This window comes from Strigops habroptila, chromosome Z (genome assembly GCF_004027225.2).
Source record: "Strigops habroptila isolate Jane chromosome Z, bStrHab1.2.pri, whole genome shotgun sequence".
In the NCBI taxonomy this organism is placed as follows: Eukaryota; Metazoa; Chordata; class Aves; order Psittaciformes; family Psittacidae; genus Strigops; species Strigops habroptila.
The window spans coordinates 50,940,834-50,961,200 of record NC_044302.2 but is presented as its reverse complement, the minus strand read 5'-3'; the positions used below and the strand labels follow the sequence as shown (position 1 = coordinate 50,961,200).

General features: G+C 40.6%; 1 protein-coding gene across 1 annotated transcript in view; it reads left to right on the top strand.

The window, feature by feature from the left end:
* NRG1 (neuregulin 1) overlaps window positions 1-20,367 on the top strand; it is a 293,355-nt gene that overhangs the window by 635 nt on the left and 272,353 nt on the right. The window lies entirely within an intron of this gene.

Here is a 20,367-nt window from a genome sequence, read left to right as displayed (position 1 = left end):
AAAAAATCATTGCACAGAGCAAATATAAAATGTCACCTGTTCCTCACTCTTCCTAAGTAGTACTCCTGTCCTATATTCTTCTCTTAGTGACTTTCCTGGGACCAACAATCTTTGGCCCAGCATCGCAGAGAAGGTAGTGGGGAAGGAGATTAGTGGGTTAAAGGAGAAGTGGACAAATGGATGATCTGGAGGGAATGAGAGGAGGTAATAGAAAATGGAGAAGACACCAGAAGAGAAAAGAAAGGGAAGTAAAAAGGTACAGAGAAAGCAGTTCTGGGTATCTGGAACAGCAGATTAAGGGCGGAAAATGTCAGAGTGACCTGTTCTGTAGCTAAACTGTCTGGCCTGAGATCTGGAAAAAGAGTCTATTTGCCCTCCACTTCAAAGACAGTAGGACAAATGACACCCTCTGGCAGGGACTGAATGAGCAGACTCTGTCTGTCACTGGTTCAAGACTGACCACCAGAGCTATATAATCAGTAGCATCTCATTCATGGAAAGGTAATATAAAGCAGTTGTGAACTACTGCATGGTGATGGGTTGATAGGAATCACCATGCTTTTTCTAGCTGCATTGTCCTCGACATAGTTCTAACATTTTCCATGTGTCTACTAAACACTCTATCTTTGGTATCTATATGAAGATACAGCTTTTTATTAATATATTTAAATACATTTGTTAAAATCTTGCTCACAAACCATAAATGTAACTGTAATAATGTTATCCTAAACTGTAACACTGTAATCTGATTTTGTGCTGCACAGTGAACAACGGAAAATTTACAGCACGGACCAATGTCTCACTGATCTGTGACTCTTAAGAATTGGTTGTTTCTTCTTACCATACTTCTTTGTCTCAAATGCTTGAGTGAGTCATACTGTATTTGCTCTCCCTTGTAGTTTCCTGATGGTTTAAGTCCCACAGTTCATGCAGTCTGATAGTCACTTCTGGAAACTATTGTTTGGAAGTGCTGATATTTTAGGCAGTGCATCAAACCAGATGGTTAGGCAGCAGTATCAATCCTGTGAGCAGTTCTGTGTGTCAGTAAACGTGGATATGGGCCTTGAGGTCAACAGGAAGACTCATTGTGAAATTGCAGCATGCAGCCAAGGGACCTGGGCCTATGTTTGTGCCAGGTGGAAGTGATTAAAGAAGATTTTAAAATCTCTCAAAGATAGAAAGTGGAGCACCAGGGAATTCAGGATGATGCTTGACTCATCATAGGATGTCTTTAGCAGTCAATGAGTGGATCTGAACTGTAACAAGGGGATTACATTTTACCTTGTCTTAAATGAAAAAAACAGCAACAAAAAAAGCAACAGCCTCACATACATACAGCTCCATGGTTTGGAAAACAATGAGCTTCCAAACACTTCCTGGGGACTTAAAGTCTTTGTGAAATACAATACAATGTCATATCTTCCTTTTAGCTCACCTAGTCATCAGTACTGTACTTGTCTAGAGCAACACTCTGTTTCTGTTTTTTTTTCTTTTCTTCTCTGCTGGAGCACCTACTCAGGATAGATTGTGATTAGATCTCAAGTCCTGCTTTGAATTGTAATTGGTTTTGTTAGTGTCCGTTATGCTTCCTCTCTAGGAAGAACAGTTTGAGATGACGCTAATGTTGGTTTTCAGGGGGAAATTCAGAAAAGAAAAGCAACATCAAGGTAATACCAAGCATGGTATTACCTTGCCTGCTTGCAGGTGAGCAACCGGGCAAGGCTGTTCACAATGCTTGGCCACTGCATCTTTTTTGTTCTCCCCAACCCCATTCACTTGTGTGTAGGCTATCCTGCTATCCCACACATCAGAAACTTGACCTGTAAGGCTTAGTGTTGAAATTAGCCATGCAGTCCTTGATGATTCTAAACAGAATCTCAAAATGTTGTTAGGACTTCATTGTTACTATGAAGGATGGTCTCCTTTGAATGACAAAGCCTCATACAAACACAGATAGTCTATCTAGTTGAACAGACTAAAGAGCACGAAAAAGAAAGGGATCTAAGCCCTGTAACAATGTAGAAGTCTCATTCTGAGAGTGGGGCAATACTGGAATAGGGGCTGAGAGAGAGTGTACAATCCCCATTCTTGGACACTCTCAAAACTTCACTGAATGAGGCTTGTAGCAAGCTGATTGAACCTGGAAGTTATGCTTTAAGCAGGGCTTGGACTTCATGTCCTTCATAGAGCCCTTCCAAACAACATCATCTTCTAATTTTATTATCTATGGTAAAATCAGTGGCAAAGTCCTGTATAGAGGTAAATATAGCCTGATACTTGCTCTAGCACCTAAGCTGCAGGAAACATCTTCCCTCTCTGGAAATAAACTGTCTCCTCCAAAACCATCAAGTGAATGTTGTCTTTTGGTACCCTGCAGTGGAAAGGAGAAGAATGTGGTGTAACTTTTTGCATCAAATTAAATTGATGTCTGTTGTATACACAGAGTAGATAGGATTTTAGGAAACAACGGCCAAACGGTGTACTGGCAATCTTAAACAGGCAAAGAAATCTTGCTCCTGAAAAGGCTAAGACTGACTGAACCCTTTCAAGGGCAGAAGCACAAAACTGTCCTTTCAGAAGTGTCCTGGGGATCAGAGCTAGAAGCGTCTCACTCTGACAGCACTGTTCCTGTTGTGTAGCTAAATTGAATGGGTCAGGTCCTGAGGCTGTCAATCCAGCTAGGTTTGCACCGGCATTTAGAAAGGAAGTAGATATTCTCCCAGGGCTAAATGCCAGTGACTCTGATGTGACATTGTGATAAAGTCCTGGGCTTTCAGTGGAAAAAAAGTATTGTTGCATTAATGTAATGACTTGTGATATCACATCCATTGCTCCTTTACTGTGTGTTCTCAAACCCTGAGCTCCCATTTGGTTTTGATGGACACTAGATTTTTGATTCTGAATGCTTTTTCAGCCTTTTTTCTTCGTAGTGATGGGAATCTAAACTGAGAGCTCATTATAAATTCCTGCTGTGCATACTGAGCTCCTAAGTGTTACCTAAGGCAGGGTCTGTAGGAAAAGGTGATAGCAGATGTTCTGTTATACCAACCAACATAGATGTGAAAATCAGTCTGATTTTCTGACACACTAGTCACTGTTCATATCTGAAACAGAAGTAAAAGATTTCAAGTTATCATGCTGTATTCTGGATTTCTTGGGTGTTGTATTTTATTTCTTAAATTCCAATTTAGAATCTGCTAAGGCTGCTTGGGTGGCTGCTATTCATTTTAGTGGGTTTGGGGATAATTATTGTATTATCCCTGAGCAAGATTAATTATTATAATTGAATTTATAATGTTTCCTGTTTTTTTCTTGCTATCTATGACATTACTAGCTTTTTGTAATGGCCATTCACTAAAAAGAAAACTAGCTGACTCCTTGAGACATGCCAAATTGTTTCTGCAGTCTGCTAATGACCACTAGTTCTGCTGGTTGGGTTCATAGGGATAATTTAGAAAGTGAATCTATATTACTAATTGTTGCCAGATGATTTTATTATTACAAGAGTTAAACTCTTATCTTTTCTGTGCTTTGACTTATACATCATGATGCCTTGGTTTTGTCAGCACACTAATCATGTCTGTCACAATATAAATTAGATGGAAAATCTTCCAGAGGGGTGTCCTGCCCACGATTTTAGCATTAGCAATAAATAATTGTGCAGTACCTTCTGTGGAAACATTTCATTCCATCACAGCTGCCAATTTCAAATTATGAGTTTTGTTCCAGTTAATGGGAGCTGCTACAGAAATGTCACTCTGGCACAAATTTTGGTGCCGAGATCTGCAAGTAGCGGAAAAGCAGCAGCTACTGACAGAGAGGGTCAATGGCTCCCATCATGTGGAGCAACTTTTAAAGACAGCAGGATGGCTGGGCACCACTCTTTTGCAGTTACAGGCTCCTAATGCACTCAGAGTTTTATAAGCCTGAACAACTCTGGAGTGAATTTGTGACAGGACAGGGGCATAATGTCGCTGGTCTCCTGAGATGATGACACATGCCAGTGCTGAATCATGACCCTCAGGTTCCTTGTTTACAACACTAAGGCAACACAGCAAAAAATCTGCTTTTACAGGTGAGGGGGACAGGCAGAGGTTATGGCTAAGATCAGACAAAAGCCCATGCCAGCACTTGGTGGGAGACTGGAAAGTCAGGAGAGGCTCAGCAGTGTCAGTACCACTGCACGTGAGCCCCAGCAAGAAGTTTGTGTCTATTGCTCAAGATGGGGGGACAGGGGAGGGGCGCTCATGGTGTTCAAAAAGAACAGAACTTGATCTTTAAACAATTCAGGATTCTAAAGCTGTGAAATGTGAACATTTTACAGTTTAATTGTGGGACTTTTTAATGACAGCCTCCAGGTGTTGGATTTAAGAGATAAATGCATCCAATAATTGCTTGGGCTGGGGGTGGGGGTGGGAGGTATTTTGTCGTTTTTCTTGTTTGGGGTTTGTTGTTTGTGGGTGTTTTTTTGTTTATTTTGTATCTTGTATTTCACAGGTGTATTTCATAGATATTCTGGAACATGTTTACATTGGGACATGCAGGCAATAGGATCTGAATTAATTTTTGAAATGCATTTATCACATAGATAAATGCATTTATCACATAGATAAATGCAGACCTGGTGTGGACACTTTCACTCAGAATTAAGCTAAACTAAAACAAAGTGTTAAATTCAAAAGCAGTGTGTGAAAGGCAATGAAGGCAGAATTAGAATTTGCTTTCATCTGAATTTTATGAAAAGCTCATGGAGGTAAGATGCTATAAACTGGGTTCTCAGCCAGTATAAGTGAGCATTATCCAGTGATTTCATTCAGGTGTTCAGTAGGGGAGAAATTGGTCCTCAGCAGGTAGTTAATCATGCAGAGTGTGAATGCTCAGGAATTGACTGGGATGTAGGAAAAGGGCATAAACTGAAGAGATTTACAGAAGCAGCTGTTTGAGTTAAAGCAACCTTTGGCTTTTCGCGCTTTGTGAGGAAATCTAATGTATTTTTTAAGTCATTACTCTTGCATCTGACTGTTTCATTCATGAATAGGACAAATAAGACGTGAAAGAAAATGTAAAATGAAGTGAAATAAACATGGAAGAATAGACACTTCTGCCTTGAAATACAAGAATTCAGAGGCAGAATAGAAATTAAAGATGAGAGTTTCACAATATGTAATTAGACTGTGGACTCTACTGCCATGGGAATATTTTGAAGCCAAGAGTTTAGTTAAATTCTAAGAAGCTTTAGCAACTTATATGAATTACAAGAATACCTAGACAGGTAATAATTATGATGAAAATTCTGGAAAGGATATTAGTTGCTGTGCTTTGGGTATTATGCTAGTCTCTATCAGGATGAGATAATCTAGCAGACAGACAACCTGCAGTGGGCAGAATGTTACCTGAAAAATACCTGGGATTGATCACTATGAGACATAAGATTTAGAAGACCTTGAGTCAGATCCAGGATATCACTTGATGTAGCTTCCTTTTTTGATCTGCTTTATCCTCATCTTGGCTGAGTTTAGCCTTTCAGGGGTCCAGCTGCTGATGAGTAATGTATTCTGATTTACAGAGTCAGGAAACCTGACTTTGTAATGCAACTTGCAGAAGAAATATATTGAGCTAGGTGTGTTTGGAGCCTGATTATTGCCATAAATAACATTGCTGAGGAAATAGGTCAGTAGGTTTTACTCTCAGCCTAGTATGAAGCCAGTGATCAAGACGTAGGGTTGGAACTGTTCAGGATTGTCACAAAAGCTATGTCCAAGTGTACACCACAGAATGTGCTGTGAAAAAGCAAGCTGTGGGAACCAACAGAGAGCTTTGCTTGAAGTATCCCTGGGGTAGCAAATAAAGCATCCATGTCCAGGATTATTATGCACATTACGCAACAGACTTTTTCCCCAGTAAATATATCAGTGGACATTAGGGAACAGAACAGGAGAAAATGCTGCTCTCTCTTCTTCAATGATTCATAGGGGAAGCAATGTGAAGGGGTTTATATGAGAAGGAGCAAGACCCAGGAGTCATGGTGCAGGTCATTTCACATGTACCTTTCACACAGCAACCTATACAGTCCCTGTTCATAAACATCTTCCTTGTGAACAGCAAAACTGAAGATGACAGATAAAGTTAGTAGTCACTTAGAAGAGTAAGAGGCACAGTAAGTCACAATAAGTGCCTATGTAAACACCTAATGTCTACTAAGTGCAGAGAAACTGAAGAGAGAAGGATGCCTCATGCAAAAGCACCAAAATTTTGGGCCATGTTTTGCCATCTGTATTTCTGCCTAAGCCCTTTTTTACTTCTGGCCAACTTTGGGGTCTCTCTTTCCATTGCCTTGAAAAGTTAGAAGAAACTACAGTTTACAAGCCCTTTGTGTTCTGGCTGCTGCAGCTCTCTTTCTGCTCTTGCACTAGGCAGATATGGTCCACTTAAACATAACTTCAATGTGACAGTTTCCAAAAGATTAGACAAAGAACAGAAGAGGAAGTGTGTTTGGGGAAAGCCAGGAGAAAGATGTGGCTGAGACGACCAGCTAACTGCTTGCAAGTCAGCAGCTAATTTCCTGCTTAGATACAGTAATTTCTTTACACAAGTTAACTCAGCTGAAAGATGCAACACATCTTTTGTTATTACACCTCAACCTAACTAGAAAGAGCACAAGACCTCACAAAAATTGTAAGACACATGCTAAGAGCATCCAGAAGTTGTCCAAATATCACATAGTCAGGGTCAAATAGGCAATGTGAGCTCAACAGAAAAAAAGCAAACTACTGAATTTAGCAGCTTACAAAGTACCAGGTTGTATTTAGTGAAATAAAATGGGACACGTTGTGCAACTTTTTATAGTTCAGGGAGGAAAATACCTCTCCTTTCTTTTCCCTAGTTCCTTTTATTTATGCGCAGCTAAGAGTTGTGAGCTGTTGGCTACCTGTAGGAGCGGGTCCTTGCTTGTGTAAAGCCCAATTGTGCTGATAGGGCAGTTAGTGTGAAGTGCATAGGGATTTTTGTTACTGGTGTAGGTAAGATTCTGAAGGATGAAACTGCTTCAGGAACAAAAAGGCTGGTCTGACTGGAATGTCATTAAGGATCTTTTCCTAGGTTCGTCTTAATGTGCCTCACTTATAACAGGGAGAAAGTATTTTTCTGGAAGAGGACAGTCTTTTACTTCCTCTTGTTTGGCAATCTCTACACCAGTCTACACATATTCATCACTGTCACAGGGTAACTGCTGCCATCATGCTTACTAAGCCTACAGAAATGCGAAGGGAATTGTGTGCATGCCACCAGCTGCAGCCATCTTCCTGTGCCATCCTATAGATGTAGCCAAGGTCCTGATTTCCTCTAGATGTTGTAAATCAGGACTAAGTCCATAGGGTCCGCCAGGGCAAAAATGGGATGCAAGTCATAAAATGACATCTAGTGCGGTCAACTTAAATTCGGGAGGGAGAAACAAACAAAAAAATGCCACTCGAAGTCGCTTAGGAGGCTGCTGCAATGATTTTGTCTGCTTTCATATTTTCAGTGTGCAGAATTAAATATTTTTTCTTTTCTTTTCTTTTCTTTTCTTTTCTTTTCTTTTCTTTTCTTTTCTTTTCTTTTCTTTTCTTTTCTTTTCTTTTCTTTTCTTTTCTTTTCTTTTCTTTTCTTTTCTTTTCTTTTCTTTTCTTTTTCTTTTCCTTTCTTTTCTTTTCTTTTTTTTCTTTCCTTCCCCACCCCTCCCCATGTTTATAAATAAGTTACAGCTTTTGGGGTTTTCTCTTCACTGCTAAAGTGTTTACAACAAGCTTCTTGTCACTGTTTTTCGAGGGCAATGATAACACAGGCATATTGGCACAGTTATTAGAATGAGGAATGAAGTTTAGGCTGCACAGTCCCAAAATTCAGTCAGTTATGATCTCTGCATGGCCAGTCATCCTTCCCACCTTCTAGTCCTCTCTGGGATGACCATGCTGCATGGCCAGCTCCGATTACACCCTGATGTTTGCAAAGGTAGCTTTTTGGTCCCTTCTGTCCCTGTTAGTGGCCTCCTCTGCTAACCACATCTGTAGGTCTCGAGAGGATCTAGCAAAGACAGAAGAGGGAAAAGCCCTTCAGATAAAGGTCTTCATGTGCTGCTGAAGTAGACTTTGCCTTTCACAAGCCTTGCTTGTATGTGGACAGGACAGGTATTCAGAGGGTGTGAAAGCTGTTGCCTCCAAAACAGAATCATAGAATCTTTTAGGTTGGAAAAGACCATCAAGATCATCAAGTCCAACCAGACATCAGTAGTATAAAACCTGTATATCAACATACGTATGCATTGTTAAAACACTTTGCCCAATGCCTTGCAATTCAACCTTAGCTCAATACTTCTGTATTTTTGTCCCTCCATATCTTCACATTCATCTAAAACCCAGCAAGGTCCGGAGGTGAGTGCTTGTCCCAACTCCCAGACATGCTTCCATGACTCTTCTTTCGTGTCTTCTCTCCCATTCCTGCAACTGCAAGAACTGACTGAAAAACTAGTCAAAACACTCATTTTGCAGGGGTGGTTTTCACGTGAATCAGTGGATTCATGGCAGAAGAAAGAGACTATTAATATGTCCAGTTGGGGAAAGGCTGACATCTCAGCTCAATCCTTATTAGATGTTAAGGTCCAAACCAGAAGGGTGGAAAGTTCAAGTGATGGGAAAGGCTTCCTCAAGTGGTCAGTCTAACTGTGAAATCCAGCACGACAGAAAGACATCATTTATAATTCTGCCCACAATGTGGGCAAGAGCACTTCAGTTTACTATGGGCATTGGTGACACCTCAACATGTAGGAGACACTCACGTATGCCTGGTGAGGTTTCATAGGGCTGCCTTCCCAATAGGATGACTTGACTTTTCTTTGCATTGGTTGTGCCTGTTGCCAAACAACCCTCACTGTCTGGGGCTTCTGCAAGATGGCTGTTCTCAGGTGTCAAGTAGATTTCTCTAACTACAGCTGCCTAAAGTCCTTCTACCTTCCCACCAGTGTGTTCAAAATGTAATGCCTGCTCTTGCAGAACACAAGATAATCACCAGCAGATCAACCGCCAGCTGGGTATGATGTGTTTTCTCGTGCATGTGGTCTTTTAAATCAAGAGTGGATTTGGGGCAGTCAGGGACCATTTGTTTCTTATATGGATTTCAAGTGTAAGAAATGGTCCCCTGTCTTCAAGGGTTAAGGCTAGGTTTAGCTGTGCAATTGGGTCTAGAGTTTACTGACAGAGCACACTCACTGCTTTCTGAGAGGAGGGGGGTAGGAGGTGGACCACAATCCAGGCTATGCCTACAGGAACAAGCTGCTACAGATAATCCAGTATGTAGCTTTACAGAATGTCAAGTATTCAATTTAAATGAATGCACCATATTCTATCACTCTGTCACCAGCATGAGGCAGGTCCGTCCCTATGGAAATGCTTCTTGTTTAGAGTAAGTGGAGAAGTCAAGTTTGCCAGGTTTCTATCATGTCTTAAGCCTATTGGTATGAGGTAAGGAGTTCAGCTGCAAGACTTTTTCTATCCTCCTTCCAATGAATGCACAATGGTTTCTGTTTTGCTTGCAGAGAAATACCTCACTTCTCTTCTTGCTAATCCCATTTGTATTGGGTTTCATTTCTCTCTCTGGTACAGAAGGTTACCAGCATGTTCATGCCCAGCAGGCATCAGTTTGCATCTGTTGTTAAATTTAGAGTACATAGCTGTGCCCTCAATTTCCATTCTTTGGAAACCTGAATGTAGGATAATTAAAACAGACTGCAAACAGATGCTTGATGATAAAGAGGTCCCGTTAGCTTGTACTAATTGCAATTTGTGCTGTGAGGATTTTGTCACTGCCTGATGGCTAATCTATATAAGGGTTCAATGAATCTGCTGGGCTTGGGGCTTTGGCATAGGCATGATAGGCCTGCAATTTTGATTTGTGGAAGTTTTGGATTTAAAGCTTGCTGAACAGCCCAGAACTGCCCAGCCATGGGAAATGACAGAAAAATACTCAGTCTGTCACACCCTCGTGCTGCAAATTTGACAAGTATGAACATCTTTTCTCAGAGTGCATGAGAGGAACAGAAGAGTTGGATACATCCACTCTGCACTGCTTATGCACTGAAAAATTGGTCATTTGGCTTCTGGATGTGGGAAACCTTCCTTAGCGCAGAGTTTAGAAAGGATCCTTCAATTTTATTTCTTTTGTACCAATTAAACTTCAGTGAGCAAACGCCAGAAAAGGCAAGTGGGGGCAAAACATTGTGGTCCTTACAAAGAGGTCACTTAAAATCTTTTCTGACAGCAGCCAAGAGCAGGTCACAGGGTATGAAAGGAAAAGGCAAAGGTGACACTGATTGAATCTGGAGGCATGTGTCTGAAGCAGCTTTTTGATGACGTTGTTTGTAGTATCAGCTGTTCACATGCCTCCAAGATGAGTTTGGTGCCCCTAACTCAAGAGAACAAAGGTAATAGTGTCTCTTCCTGCAGCAATAAGGCCTGCCCTTATGCGAGTCCTCACTGTGATGTTTTGGGGATGAACCAAAACAGTCTCTTGGTCTATTCATTGTACATCAGGAGTGACTTCCTCCACAGCAGCCTGAGACTGGTGCAGAGAGAACGTGGACTTCAAGTAAAACAGAGCTCTCTTTCGCTATAGATAGTGCCCTCCCAAGTGCCAAGAAGCATGAGCAGGTCTTCATGTGCCCTGCTAACACCCCAACTCTCAGAGAGAGCCAGTACACTGAGAATGCACCCAAGGCACCTGTACCTGGTGAAAACATTTGAATACTGTGCTAACACAGTCCATCTCTGTCTTTCTTCACTGGGTGAGCTTGTGATAAATATCTCCATGCCGCATGAAGCACTATGCACATGTTGTGCTTGCCTCTTAGCAAGTAACTTTGACTACTCCCAAATCATGCAAGGTGTGCTATTCCTTGTCTATACTTCCTAGCTTAGGAAAGTAGAAAGTATCGAACGCCTTTGTTGTACCAGATAAAGCTGTGAACTTTTTGAAAAATAATATTGACTTCGCAGAAGGGTCATTTAAGAGACCTGTTGTTTCTTCGAGAACTTCAATAATTCAATATTATTTGTTTAGCTGAATTTAGTTAATTACAGCCACCAGCGTAGTATCTGCACTTGGCCTAGATGGTCATTGTAGGTCCCTTCCAACTGAAATATCCTGTCCTACCCTATCCTATCCTACCCTATCCTATCCTATCCTACTCTACTCTGCTCAACTCTACTCTGCTCATCTCTACTCTACTCTACTCTACTCTAGTCTACTTTGTTGGGGAATTTTTCAGGTTCCCTCCCACTGATCAGGGAGCAAATGTTTTTACAGAAGAACTCCAGGAAGGGCTTTACTGGTTTCCTTGCTTTGCCATGCACAGGAACATTCTCAGTATCACAAGCCTTCACACACACACAAAAAAAAAGAGAAAACAGACACTTGAATTACTTTCAGGGTAATTGTAAAAGGCATTTCTCCCCACTACTTTAGTTTTCTCTACTTAAGGATCAGAGTTAGAAATGTGGTGAGGAATCTGTTTATTCTTACAGCCAGTTCCTCTTGAGGTTCTTGATCCCCCCACAAGTTTGCAGTCACATTCCTACATTGCAACATCATTTTCAAAGAAGAAGAAAACTCCATTGAGGGTATGTGCCATGATAAATTCCAAGTTATACGGATTTGCTGTCCAACTCTACACTTGCAGAATTAAGAGCACCTCTGAAAATTTTGGCCTGTAAGGCCAGTGATATTGTAGGTCTGATAGCAGTTACAAGAAATCCCAGAGACTCAGCAGCATATAAAGTGCACAGTTTTTGTCAGGCCAAGTAGTTTTTTGCCTCTGGTCTGGCAGGGTGCAACAACCTCAACTATGGTTTCATCCAGGAACTGCTGTATCAAACCTGTACGTCTGGCTGATTTGCTTTGTCATATATCAGTGGGAGAAGTTTTTCACATTCCAGTCTGTTCCACTTTGGGAGGCAGTTTTCATCGTGACTTCTTTAGACCTGCTGTACACTTTAAAACTGGCTATTCTCCTCCCTTTTGTTCCACATACCACTACACATACACATCCTCTGATTAGTGTGGGGGTTTTTTGCACTTTTTACTACATCTGAGTACTCTGATTTTCATTTTGCTGTGTGAGCCCTTTGTTTTTGCCTAAGTCAACCCACTGCAGGAACGAGAGAGTGGCTTAGCCAGGTCAGTAAGGACAGCTGGCAAATGGCTGCATGTTGCTGCGAAGATCAGGCATCCAGCAAAGTCTCCCAAACGTTTGACTGGACATTACCACCATTCCCTTTCGTGACACAGCATACTCACCTAAGACCAGCATGGCGGAAACTAGACCCTAGCTGCCATCATCATTAGCATTTTGGTGTAGATGACATACTGCTCTGAGGTAATTTCCAGTCATTGATAAGAAACAGCTGATTGTCTTATGCTTCCCTGGGGGAAAAGCTCATGCCTGTAAATGCCTTATACTAGTAGCTTTCTGTGATTATAACTAAGTCCTTATTTTTATCATTTATGGGGCTAATAAGCTCCTGTGCCAGCAAGGAAGGCTGTAAATTAATAGCATCACAGGCAAAAGAGAAAGGGTATTTTTCACAGTGAACCCCGGGGAGAGAAATCAGTCAACTTTGGTAAGGGTCCCACTGGCAGTTTTTCTAGAAAACTTTTATCAACATCTCCACAGTATCCCTTTCTGATGGGAGCAAGATGTTACCGGAACAGGACTAGCCAGTGCAATCATTGAAAAGGGCTGCTTTCCCTCTGTAGACCGTCTCTAGTTCGCAGTATTCCCACTGTCTTATCCTGAGTTAGGCTGGTCTCCACCTGCGTAACTCAGGAAGTAGTGCAGCTCTGTCTTTGTTTTCCAGTTCTCTAAATGAAACAGAAAATTGAAATACAATACTGGCTAGACACTCATCAATACCTAACTAGAAATACCTTTGGAATTGTCTTTTTGAGCCACAAAGGTGTGCATTCAGACTTGCAGTTTAGGACTGGACAGGTCAACCCACAGGAAAATGGCTGAATTGTGCAAACAACTGAAAATAAACTACTGCTCTGCTGTCTAGAATGCTTATCTCTTGCAGGGCATAATTGTGCATTAAATTAGGTGTTGAACAGGGAGACTTGGGTAGGAGATGTGGCTTCTGGGCACTTTCCTGGTATAAGGGGAGAGATTTTTCAAAACTCTACACAGTGTTTTATTTTGTGCATTAATTGTATTGGAAGATGCTTGACTGTGCTTTTGAAAGGCTCAGTTCTACTTGCTGAAGTCCTCACCTCTACAAATTTCTGTGCATATCACATACTGTATGGCCAGGTGGAGGGATCCACCTACTGAGAGACAAGTTACAGAAACATGACTTAATATACTTAATTCTCTAAATGTAGGCTTGGCAGCCTAATTTTAGTAGGTTTGAAAATTTTATTCAGATTTTGACAGGAAAAGGAAGTAATTTGCTAAACTCCTCTTCAAAATCTCTAGGGAAGGGCAAGGGAAGTAAAATGGCTTGAGTATGAATTCAGTTTAAGTTGTTTCCCCTCACTGTTGTTCCCGTTTGAATTCATGAGCATATAGTTGTTTCCACAGCCTGCTGTTCAAACCAGTTGTGTGCCTTGCTTGCTGTCTTCCTCCACGTTTGTACTAGTTAGCTGCCAGCTAAGAGGAAGTTCAAAGCTGTTGTGGGACCTTTAGCTGCAGCATATTCTCTTCACTTTGTTGAAGATCTCATGCCCTTTTGAATCACTAAGCAGAGTTCAGCTGAGGGCCATTGTTCCATGGATATATCCTGTTACTAACTTCCATTATTAGTTTGCAGATCACATGGGAAAGTGAGTTACTACCACTGTAATGATGCTGTGTCATCACTGTCTGTTAGTCTGAAAAGCTTCTCCCAGTGAGGTGGAAGTTCTACAAGACATCATAAACCAGAATCTATAAAATCTTCAGTAAGCACATCATCATTTATATTTTTAATCCATCTTCTGTCATACAAAGACAGACCTCCAATAATCTGTATTTTTTGTAGTTCTAATCCTAAATGTTTGTACTGCAACTGTTAGGAACAAATGCTGATAATTTACCTTGTAATCCCTGCAGAAAGCGAGGGAAATTAAAAAGACAGGGCCTTCAAAAGGCTTTTTCTCGTTCCAGAGGATCATTTTCTCTGGCCTACAGAGCATCTCATTGCAATTTTTTGACATTATGTATTATAGCACAACCATGAAAAAATACTAGAGAGTCTTAACAACTCTCTTTCTTACAATTGAAGGGATTCCCACAGTATCAGTGACTGTTCTTAGGTCTGTAAACCATCCTGAGGCCACAGAAGAGTTCCTGGAACTTTTCACTGAGACTTCAAAAATCCCTCAATTACTCAATGAGGAAAATAAACGCATACGCGCACCGCCCCCGCCAAAAAACATTAGAAGACACTGATTTGGATGGAAAACCTGAAAACAAGGCACTTCTCATACAACAGTTACTAAGGCCAGCCTCCTGTGGATTATAGCCTCAGTCCCACATCTGACTAGCTGGACTATGCGGTATGTAATAGCCCAAGATAGTTATGGGCCATTAAATTTTGCAGACTTATTTGGGAGTTCACTCCTTTAGTCCTACTCTCACACTCATCTGACAACTTATGCACTTTACTATGGAACTCTTTTTCCCAGTCCAGGATATGAGTTGCTAATTCCTGCAAAACCTTACTTGCACAGCAATCAGTTGCTAATGCATGTTTGTGAATTTTATTGTCAAATGGCCCACTTACATGTTTTGTTGTTTAGATTAAAAGTCCCCTGAACTTCAAAGTAAAGTTCGCAGTGCAGACCTCTTAGCAGCAGGCATGGATACACAGTTGGAACCCTCGTTTGGTGACATCTTACAGTTATTCCTGTGAAAACGAGCATCTGTTCAAGAATTATCTAGCACCAAAAAGAAATTGTCCATGCCTGTTTATCTTCATCCTAGTGTCAAACTGTCCTCTCAGCCTCATTCAAAGAGAGGTTGGAGTTTTTCATAGGATGTTTTCTTCAGGCTGTAGGGTCCAGCAAACATGCGACAGAAGTGCCATCTTGCAAGAAATGCATATTATGATTGCATGCTATTTTAGAGCCTAATTCTGTAAGTAAGTTAAACATGGTGTGTAATTCACCAGAGAGTTGTTTAATTGTATTGGTAATGAATAACTGTTCTGAACTTTTGTGCTAGATCATGTTAGCTTTGTTTGTGAAAATACACTTATGAACGTGGTATGTTGTTACCCTGGACCTTGTACTTATTCAAGAGAATAAACATTTAATGGGCTTGGCCCTTACAAATTGATACTCAGTCAGATTCTCACAAGAGGAGAACTTTTGCATCAAATCTTGCATTTATGAATTCAATTAATTCTGATCTATACCATGATTTCATCTGAGTGCTAAGGAGTGTGTGAATTTTGACACTTCATATCTTTCTATTAGCAGGTGCTGCAAGAAGTTCAGAGTATTGCAAAATTGTCTGTTAAGAGCAGTTCCCAAGTGCATGATTAAGTGATTGCTGGTGGGTGTGAATACACTGCTGCCACTGTCACTGAAATATGGTTGCTGAACATTCTCTCACTGCTAGTTCACTATGAACTGCCAGTGAAATGGCAAACAGCCACTTAAGGTGTGCTGATCAGATTGCTGGTGCCAGCCTGGTCATGCTCAGATGAACCCCTCCGTTTGTGTTTGTTCATAAACTTAGATTTTGCACCTTTAGGGAAGTATGTTACAAATCCCAGGCCGTAGACTACGTGGAGCCAGAGGAAATTCCTGCTGCGAGGGCAATGGAAAGTTGCAGCAGCTCCCTTCCTGCAAACGCCCAAACTTATTGCATTGAGAAGGCATCCCCAGAAAGAAAGACATCCTGATCAAAGAAAGATTGAGACAGGTCTATAACAAAAAATAAGACTGCCACAAAAGGAGACCAAAGCTCCACTACAGCTAAATAGCCCATGCTTAGGGGAATAATTCATAATGGGGTTTTTTGTTGTGGAAATTGTCACAGTACCAACAGAAATAGATGTGACACCCCATGGTCCCAGATAGAAGAAATCCTCTGTGTTGGTGAGTTGATTCTAATTAGCATGGGTGCCAATATGTGGCTCACTGGAGACTATGATTCCTGTTGACTCCAGTGCTCTGGGTATCACAGGCTGGATGGTAATGCTGGTGGTCGTCTTTGGCACACAAGCTGACCAGAGCTGCAACTGAACTAGGGAGGCTACAAGAAACCCAGTACTCTCAAAGGAGTTTCAGAGTGGTATACAGATCGCACTGAGGGCTTCTTTGACAGAAGAGGAACCATATGGACATTTGGAGTATACATTTATTTGTCCGTATATAAAATACCATATTGCATATCTTTTGCATTTGTGTGAATGTTTATACTTAAGCATTTGTGCTTCACTCTGAAAAACATACGTTTCACACAAATGCTACCAGAACAAGCCAACTGCAGCATTCTTGCATACCAGAGAATTTAGGTGGGAAGCCATTTCGTGATGCATAGTTAAATCTCATCCTACAGCACTTAAGTGTAGTGGATTTTCCTATACAAAGCAGAACCAAGTGTCTAAAAATGAAAGAAAGGTTTCCCACCTCCTGAGATTCAGCTGCCTAAACAGTTTTACCGATACTCTTCCAGAAGTGTTTTAAAGTCCTGATGCATATCACATCATCTACACAGAGGTTTTGTGATGTGAGAGAGTGTGTATATTTGCAGATACCGAGAGAGATATAGTAACTTGCCCAGTCATGCTGGGGTCTGTGGTGAAAGTCAGTGTGTGAATCCATATTCTTAAGCCAAGGTTCTTCTCACAGGGCTCCCTTTAAATTAATCAAAAATCTATCCTCTTTTGTCCATCTCTCTTCCCTGTCCACATCATGCGTGCAGAAGCATTCTCTAAAACGGACCTTTCAAGATCTACTTCAGGCTCTAGTGGTTCTTATAAAAACATCACTAGTTCAGGCATGCATAACTAATGCATCATTATATGGTAGAAAATGCTGCAGCCTGACAGAAAGAAGGATGTATTTGTTGACAGAGTTCTTTATTTAAAAAAAAAAAATCATTAACAAGTATTAGCATTGTGCCATCATGCCCACTCGGACATGTATGTGAAAACATAGACTTTGCTTTTCTTTCATCTAGTTATTTTCCAGATCAGGAGGAATGTGAACAACTAAACTTGTTCACATTCAAAACACGAAGCTCTGGGCATGTTTGAGTGGCCAACTGCAATAGATCTGGCTCAAATGTCTGTGAAGCCAGTATTTTCCACTCACAGAGGGCTCAGCTGGTTCTATTCAGACTTGAAATAGAGAATAAAATAAAGCATTTGCCTTTGGGCAAAGGCATGAGTGGTATTCACTAACAGCCATCCTGCTGGACAATTTTGTCCCAGGTGTGTAAAACCCATAAGTATCCCCTAGGTAATTCCATTGCAGGAATAAATAAGTAACTGAGGGAAGCTGTATATCATGGATGCTGAGGTTGGTTTCTGCAATGACTTTTCTGTTGAGAGCCATGTTGAGCTCAGGAAAAAGTTAGGATATATGTAAGAGTTTTGTAAAACAAGGCTGAGGAAATAACTCAATTAGATCCCAGCAAAGAGTATAATCTCTTCCTCCTTAGACCAGTCACTTTTTGGGGACATGGTTGCACAGATGGAGAGTCTATACTAAGCACAAAAGGGAAAGCGAGGCTAAAAACCAAATAATTGGTTTGATGGAAACTAAGAAGCATAGAAAAAGAGGGAGTTAATTCAGTTAGTAATTATTGTAAGCATTACCTCTAAGTGCTGTAATTCCTAAAAAATGTCGGCATTCATGTGCAACCAAACAGATCAGGTCTGTGCGTGTGATAGTGCAGTCAGCAAAAGCTTGGGCCTGTGTCACTAGGACAGAATAGTTTGGGATTTTGCTGAGCCAGCTGCTGGCAGTTTTCACAGTTAATTCATTTATAGCTGCAATTTAGAATTTATAAAACCCTTTGCTCATGTAATTTAATGTAAGAGTTACCCAATGTCAACCAAGATTGGCTTATGATAGCATGAGGTATTTTGAAAGTCAACAGGAAAAAAATATCTGCCTTGCACCAAATCTCCAAGACTAAAGTAGGTTTGGACTATGCATATTTTTTGATGAGAAAGAAAATGATCTATGGAGCTTGCAGGAAGGGTGATAGTAGCAGCTGAACCAAAGGCCTTATTTTGGGAAATGAAGGAAGAAGTTACTAGATTTGAAAGAAAAAGCATCTCCTTGCAATACACATACAAGTCTACTGCAATAAGAAATGCAGTTTATTGGTATTGATAATGTCTCTATTAACATTTTTGTATGATGTGACAGACATTATTTAACAAAATCCAAGATGAACATGGAAGGCAAGTGAAGTATGTTTTGCATGTTATTGGAGCTTAGCTGTACTGGCTGTACTAAAGTAAAATATTTTCTAAAAGTGGTTCTTCAGATCAGTATTACATTTGTGTTAATAGCATTTATTAAAATGTGGGGGAAAACCTTTTACCTGATAAACTGTTTTTTTGTGTGTGTGTGTCCATGGATACTAAATGTTAGGCACTAAAATATCAGAGGAACTTTTAAAAAAGGAACCTGAGATACATACCATCTGAAAAGAAAGTAAATAATTCATATGCCTGCCAGTTAAAGTATCTAGTGGTATTACATTTCAGATTTATATGCTTTACTTTAAGATTGCACCACCTTTAAATGGATCCAAGTATCTCTCACTTCATCAAACGATTTTGCAGTTACAAATTCTATTCTTACAAAGCCCAGGTTACTTGGATGCAGAGTTATTAAAATCAGGCTGCTCTTGAAGAAAAATATCAAAAAAACCCTTTTAAACTGCCATTATTGTGGTAGAGCTGAGTGAACTGTCTGTAGCATGTCATGGCCTATTCACAACAGTCTTTTTGCTTTAGCAAAGAACAAGGAATAAGAGAAGTCCAGGTCTAAGACAGAGCCTTTTATGGAGCACAGGTCCCTTTCCACAGTCAACAATCTGCAGGTAGCATCCCAGCAGTGCCACAAAGGACCACAATGATACGTTAACTCCCTTACCACAAACAAGGTGTTGCGTTCATCCAGTGTGTCCTGTGTCAAGTTTATGCAGTCCAAGTGTAGGCTAGCACAGTTATCCATGTGCAGCTGAAACACCTTGAGTCAAGTGGGATTAGACACAGCTTTAGTTCAACTATTCCTTTGACTCAGTAGCCACTCCAATTAATGAAATACCTTGGACCTTATTTCAAGCTAACTTATTGCTAGGCTTTGATTCCAGGCTGCTGGCCCTGTTAGAGACTCACAATTCCTCCTGGAAGGGACAGCAGGAGGTGTCTTATCCAGCCTTCTGCTCAGAGGTGGTCACCACTTCCATCTCCTGAAGTATACCATCACTGTTTTGAAGCTTGACATACCTGGATTTCAAATACTGTGGGACATTGTAGAGGTCATGCATCCCAGAAAGTGCAGGCTACTGTAGTAAAAGGTAAACTGAGGGGTGACAAGGGACGCTGGGAGTTGCGGAACTGCTTTGGTGTGTGCAACAATTAAATGAATATTCTTCAGCCAGCACATACCCATAGTCATTATAACATGGCACTTCATACAAAAAATTGTCAAGGTCTCTTTGTCCCTCATGTGTTTGTAGCAGTAGGTATCAGTATCCACTGCTCCAAAGTCACTTTGTGCAAACTTTGAACTGATTAGTTACCACTTACCATGCAGAGCTTGGAGACAATCAGCAGAGGACAAAACCATCTGCTTTTCAGTAAGATAATATTTGTCATTCTATCTGTAAACTTTCAGTTTGGATCCTCAAATGAGAGCTCATTCAAATGAGAGCAAAGAACAAGCCAAGAGATTAAATTCTTAAACTATCAAATAGTTAAAATCATAGACTCTGAACAGGTTTTTTTATTTTTTTGTATTGCGCATTATTATTTTTCCTAACCATTAGACAAAATCATCCTATCACCTCTCCTGCTGCTAAAATCCTTCCTCTGCCCCATCAAAATCAAGTACTTTTTTTTGTCTTAGATTTACTACACATGCTAATTAGATGGCCTAATTAGCATGTGTAGTAAAAATCCAAAGAATTATTCTCAACTTTTGAAGAATACTGTTTCTGTTTTATACTTGGAAAAAAAAAGGCTCATGTACCAAAAAAGGCTCATGTGCCAAAAATCATGTCTATCTTTTCCTAGTAATATTATTTGGCCCAGTAGAAGGCTTAACCCCCTTCTACAAACCTCACTATGATTATGTTATGAGCTTCATCAACACAACATACTCAGA